Here is a 6644-nt window from a genome sequence, read left to right on the forward strand (position 1 = left end):
CAGCAGGTCAGTAAGTGCAGTCTCCCTTTCACAGAGATCACAATACTCCTCCCAACAATGCCTTCATCTGCTTTGCTCTTCTCCAGGAGGACAGCGCCGTCTTTGTTCAGACCTCGCCGCCGGCTCAGAGATGACACCGACATATAATAGCCCGGTGCCTGTGCAGTTCTCGGCTGTGTTCACAAATGTCTGACACAGATCAGCCCCCTGCTGCAGCCTCTCACCTTGTGACTTGCTACAAAGTTATAATGTTGCAGTCTGATCACGGGGGGAGGGGAGACTGAGGAAATGCTTCCTCCTGCATGCAGCAGACTGATCACTGGGGGAGACTGAGGAAATGCTTCCTCCTGCCTGCAGCATATGAAACCATCTCAGTTAAAACAAAGTCACTGTGCTGGAGCCGTGTCAGAAATGCGGTCACGTAGTTGCAGATAATATTTGGTCATCATTTCCATTCATTTGGTGCACCGGGAAGACGGTTTATTGGGAGGACGACGTGTAGCCGGGTGGGGGACGGGGGGGTTGAGGGGGTTGGGGGAGGATTTAATCTATTATCCTGTCGCCGGGTAGAAGTTCATTGTGGAAGGTTTGTTGTTGTTTGGCCGCTGTGTGGAAACTCCGAGTCTTTATTCAGCGCCGGGAGTGTCTGCGGTGCAGCGGATTTATCTTGTGCGAGGCGAGGATTTCATCATGTCCAAGTTCTCTGCAAACACTGCCGGGATTTACAATGTCATCCGAAGTATTTGTGAGATTTGCGCGTCGCTGCGCCGAGTGTGGAGAGCGACCAGGAAAATAAAAACAAAGCAGCCAACAGGGGAGAAGTTCAATGTGGAAAAACAGTTACAAAGGCCGATCGGTGGAACAGTCTGCGCGGCTGATCCTCGCTTCTATAGGCGCTCCTTTACTGTGAACGCCGAGACTTCAATGTTCTGAGCTTGCAGTTACTTCTCTCCGTGGTCTGTGCCCCGCCTCCCCACAACGCCTTCGTTCCTATGTGCTATCTATACCCCAACGATCCGCCGATCCCTGGTGTAAAGTGCGGCGCTTCTGGAAATAAAGTTAAAGGAATTCCAAAGATTTACATTTGTATCAGTTCACTCTAATCTGCTGATCCTCTGTCATATGCAGCCTGATTTAAAATTACAGCTGATGTGTAAGACTGTCAACCTGTGCCTTACCACGAAGAGTCCGATTAAAGACAGAAGTCTCCGCCCCCCCATCCCTCTTACACAATTGCAACTTTTTTAAACAGTAAATACCGTTTCCTGAATCCTCACCTAGACAAGTCCAGGGATCCGCCTCCTCCTGGGACGTCTACATGACACATCCCCGGAGGCAGTTTGCGAGATCTTATGCATACGGATATATGCCGCGGGTCCTTGACAGGGTTTCTGCGCATGCGTGAAATCTTGTTTTAAGATGGCAGCATTAAAGCGAAGCGAAGCAAGGAGAAACTTCACCTGCAAGGAAGACAACTCTGGACTCCATGGACTAGTAAGCGCTAGGTCCCGGATGAGCCCCCACGTCTCCAACACCTAACGTGTTTCCCCGAAAGTAAGACCTAGCGCTATCTTCAGTGATGTCTGTAATATAAGACCTACCCCAAAAATAAGACCTAGTTCGGTGGTAGGTCTTATATTACAGAAATCCTCTAGGTCTTACTTTCCGGGTAGCAGCACATAAACTGAATTTTAAATGTAAAGACCGGCCGCAGCTCCCGCCCCGCCCACACGCCGGCCGCAGTTCCCATCCCGCCCACACTCCCGCCGGCCGCAGCTCCCGCCCACACGCCCGATGGAACCGGCATAACATCACACCGGGAACGGCAACAGCACGCCGCCTTCTGGGACGTCCAGTGCTCCCCCAGCCAGGTAAGACATCCCCCGAAAATAAGACCTAGTGTCTTTTTTCGTGCAAAAAAGAAAATATGACAGTGTCTTATTTTCGGGGAAACACGGTATACACATTTGGATGGCGAACTGAAGTTAAAATTGATCAAAAGTAACCAGACCAACAAAACAGATGAGCGGCACAAAACGAAGGGGATTAGACAGTGCCCGCAAGGAAGACAAGGATGGACTCCATGGACTAGTAAGCGCTAGGTCCCGGATGAGCCCCCACGTCTCCAACACCTATACACATTTGGACGGCGAAAGTAAGGTAAAAAATTATAAAAAGTAACCAGACTGACAAAATATGTGAGCAGCGCACAAGAAAGGTGAACAAACAGGGACCGCAAGGAAGAGAGGGATGGAATCCATAGACTAGTAAGCAGCACTGGGTCCCGGATGAGCCCCCAAGCTTCCAACATCTATACACATTTGGATGGTGAACTGAAGTAAAAAATTACAAAAAGTAACCAGACTGACAAAACATATGAGCAGCGCAACAAAAAGGTGATTCAACAGTGCTCGCAAGGAAGACAAGGCTCTACTCCATGGACTAGTAAGCGCCAGGTCCCGGATGAGCCCCCATGCCAACAACAGCTATACAAATTTTGGATGGTGAACTGAAGCTACAAAAAATGACAAAAGTAACCAGACCAACAAAACAGATGAGCGGCACAAAACTAAGAGGATTAGACAGTGCCCGCAAGGAAGACAAGGATGGACTCCATGGACTAGTAAGCGCTGGGTCCCGGATGAGCCCCCACGTCTCCAACAGCTATACACATTTGGATGGCCAACAGAAGTTAAAATTGATCAAAAGTCACCAGACCAACAAAACAGATGAGCGGCACAAAACTAAGAGGATTAGACAGTTCCCGCAAGGAAGACAAGGATGCACTCCATGGACTAGTAAGCGCTAGGTCCCGAATGAGCCCCCACGTCTCCAACACCTATACACATTTGGATGGCAGAACTGGGCAAGAGCTGAAGTTAAACAATGATAAAAAAAGTTACCATCCCGATGATAACACGGAGCAGCGCAATAAACAAAGTCAATTAAACAAAGGTACAACACAATTATGTCGAAGCGAAACGCCCGGAGGTGAATTCCTTCTTTAGTGTCTCTCCTATAATAATAGAATCCATTCTGCAGCGAGGCAACATCGTCCTGCCAAGAGAAACCGCAGAAGATGTCTTTAAATTGGTTCATTGAGGAGAAGTATTTCTTCTGCATTGTTAGACTCACCTCATGAAATCGCCCGAAATGTCTTTATAAACGGGCCGCAAAAATACAATTTTTAGAGCGAAATTGGGAGTTTCCTGCGAAATGCTTTGTTGTCAATGGGGAAGGAGGTTTTTTAAGAGTGTGATGGCCTATAAATGGTTCCCGAGTGTTAGGGAATCTCCTTTCACCTGACCAGGACCTGTTCTTGTGCCAAAAAAAGCCTATCATGAGCTGGGGACGTACCATTAGAGACTGAGGGACAGAGATGGACCCTAAAGTAAACTTGATATTGATATTTTACTGATTCTGGCACGTGACAGAGTTTTATTACCTGTCGATCCTGCCAGCAGATACATTCGTTTTCCATTTCCTTTTAAAGGGTGACAACGCTGCAGTAAACTCACACAGCAGCGTTGTCACCCTGTGGAGAAGGCAGTCTTACATGAACACATGCTTTCAAATAGACTTTAAATAGGTGCCAAACAAATTAAAGGCCAACTCCAGCTAACACTTTGTAAGCAGATATAGAGAGCAACAGTTCTGTTTTTTCTCTTGTAAAAAAGTTTAAGCCTTTTTAAAAAAAACTGACCATTGTAAGCCCCCCCCCCCCACCAACCCTGTAAATGCCACTTTGGCTGCACAGCTTGGCCTGTTAAAGGAAACCTTAGTGTGAGGGTTAACTCTAACCCTCACACTAGTCCTGACCATAACTCTAACCCTAACACTAGCCCGGACCATAACTCTAACCCTAACACTAGCCCTGACCATAACTCTAACCCTAGCCCCTAACCTAACTCTAACCCTCACACTAGCCCTGAACATATCTCTAATCTAACACTAGCCCTGAATTTAACTCTAATCTAACACTAGCCCAGAACCTAACTCCAATCTAACACTAGCCCTAAACATAACTCTAATCTAACACTAGCCTGGACCCTAACTCTAACCCTCACACTAGCCCTGACCATAACTCTAACACTAGCCCTGACCATAACTCTAATCCTAGCCCCTAACCTAGCTCTAACCCTCATAATAGCCCTAAACCTAACTCTAACCCTCACACTAGCCCTGAACCTAGCTCTAATCTAACACTAGCCCTGAATTTAACTCCAATCTAACACTAGCCCTAAACATAACTCCAATCTAACACTAGCCCTAAACATAACTCTAACTCTAACACTAGCCCTAAACATAACTCTAATCTAACACTAGCCCTGAATTTAACTCTAATCTAACACTAGCCCTGAACCTAACTCTAATCCAACACTAGCCCTGAACATAACTCCAGTCTAACACTAGCCCTGAACCTAACACTAGTCCTGACCATAACTCTAACCCTAACACTAGCCCCGAACCTAATGCTAACCCTGCCACTAGCCCTGAACCTAACTCTAATCCAACGCTAGTCCTGAACATAACTCTAACCCTGACACTAGCCCTGAACTTAACTCTAACACTAATCCTAGCCCTGAACCTAACTCTAACCCTGTCACTAGCCCTGAACCTAACTCTAACCCTCACACTAGCCCTGAACCTAACTTTAATCTAACACTAGTCCTTAACATAACTCTAACCCTGACACTATCCCTGAATTTAACTCTAACACTAATCCTAGCCCTGAACCTAGCTTTAATCTAACACTAGCCCTGAACCTAACTCTAACCCTGTCACTAGCCCTGAGCTTAACTCTAACACTAATCCTAGCCCTGAACTTAACTCTAACCCTCACACTAGCCCTGAACCTAACTCTAACCCTGTCACTAGCCATGAACATAACTCTAACACTAATCCTAGCCCTGAACCTAACTTTAATCTAACACTAGCCCTGAACCTAACTCTAATCTAACACTAGCCCTGAACCTAACTCTAACCCTGACACTATCCCTGAATTTAACTCTAACACTAATCCTAGCCCTGAACCTAGCTTTAATCTAACACTAGCCCTGAACCTAACTCTAACCCTGTCACTAGCCCTGAGCTTAACTCTAACACTAATCCTAGCCCTGAACTTAACTCTAACCCTCACACTAGCCCTGAACCTAACTCCAACCCATTGCTTACCAACAAAGCTGTACGATTGACATTTTTTTAGGAAACTTGTGTCTTTGCAGTCTGCTTGGTACAATTAGAGGCAAGACGCAATCAGTTTTTGGCTCAGTCACTTCGCTCCCCTCCAATTATTTCCCACCGAAGCTAAAGGTGAAGGAGACGTATTGCACTGTGACTACTGTAACTGTGACTACACCGAGCAGACACTGAGAATTCCATCAGCGGGGCGCAGAAAGTGATCTTGTGCAGCTGTCTGTGCATGCAGAGGAAGAACAGACCCCCGCACATTACTGTCAGTGCATGGCAAAGTACCGAACTGGGACCGAATTCCAGGAAAGACGAACGCCATGAAATGTATCGCGGAAAAATCTGCCTGGAGCCGCGAGCCGCGCCGTCCTTTACGCATGTTCAAGAGAAGTTTTTTTGTTTTGTTAATGAACCAGGGTTGAGATATTTATAATTTTTGCATGTGATCGGCCGCTGTCCTGCCCTCCTCTTCCTTCCTGTGCCTCTGGGGCCCTCGCAGACGTTCATAACCAGCAGTTTATCCCCCCCCCCTTGCTGTCGCCCTCCATCTGCTGCCGGCTCGTGTATACACTTTGGGACTCCTGCACTCCTTATAAGTCTCCGGATCCCGGGTCGCTCTTACAGGGGGTCGGCGGAGACGTTGCCAGGACGGAGAGGGGAGAGGAGCGGGCTGAGAGGGATGTGTCAGACAGCGACAGGTGAGCCGGCTATGCGTCCACCGAGCTGTAAACATGGCCACTTAAAGCGACCTTGTTGTCATGGTTGGCAATTGTTTTTAATTATGTCTCTTGATATCATCATAAAATTCTAGCTGCTTCTTTACCGGTTGGCAAAGCTCTGATATGCTATGGGGGAGGGGATGGGGGGGCAGAAAGTAGACAGGTGAAACATTGGCAAAAAGTTTCAAAAATTGGTCCGAATTGCAGCGCCTTCAGAAAGCTCCTTCTCCATCTGTCTTATCAGGTGCCAGGTTTAGGGAGTTGTGAATTCTTACCCGAAATACTCAGAAAATCAGACAAAAAAAATCTCTCAAAAAATGGGCAAAACCTATCAACATGAAAGATTTGCCGAATTACTTTTATAGTTGTTGAATTGTGGGAAAGATATAGAAGGAAAGGTCGCTGAGCGGCTTTATAAAGAGGCGAGTGTTGCAATTCCTATTTCCTACAAAATTAAAGTGCACGGTGACGATGAAATACAAGAACATTTTGTTGCGGTTTTGTGCCTATTAATCTTTTTCTAGGATCCAGTGATAGATTGTGGGCAGCAATAGATCAAAGCAGCCCTATTGCCACCCAAAAACTAATTTGCAACCGTTTCCAGTTTCTACCATCCTGAGTGATTGGTAACTTCAGGGAGATTTTATGGCTGAAAGTCGGCTGAAACCAATATAGTTGTGTATAGTGCTCTGTAGTACTTTTCCTGTCTCTGCAGTTTTAATGTTAGTCAGTATC

The 6644-nt window shown here is 46.6% G+C and overlaps 1 protein-coding gene across 1 annotated transcript in view; it reads left to right on the forward strand.

Moving 5' to 3' along the window:
• The first annotated feature begins 5632 nt into the window (after positions 1–5632).
• PIK3R6 (phosphoinositide-3-kinase regulatory subunit 6) overlaps positions 5633–6644 on the forward strand; it is a 45848-nt gene continuing 44836 nt past the window's right edge. The window contains exon 1 of the mRNA XM_018568301.1: positions 5633–5888. The gene's annotated coding sequence lies outside the window, so the exon portion shown is untranslated. The remainder of the gene's footprint in view (positions 5889–6644) is intronic.

Source organism: Nanorana parkeri, unplaced genomic scaffold (genome assembly GCF_000935625.1).
Source record: "Nanorana parkeri isolate BGI_ZX_2015 unplaced genomic scaffold, ASM93562v1 scaffold1169, whole genome shotgun sequence".
NCBI classification, from domain to species: Eukaryota; Metazoa; Chordata; class Amphibia; order Anura; family Dicroglossidae; genus Nanorana; species Nanorana parkeri.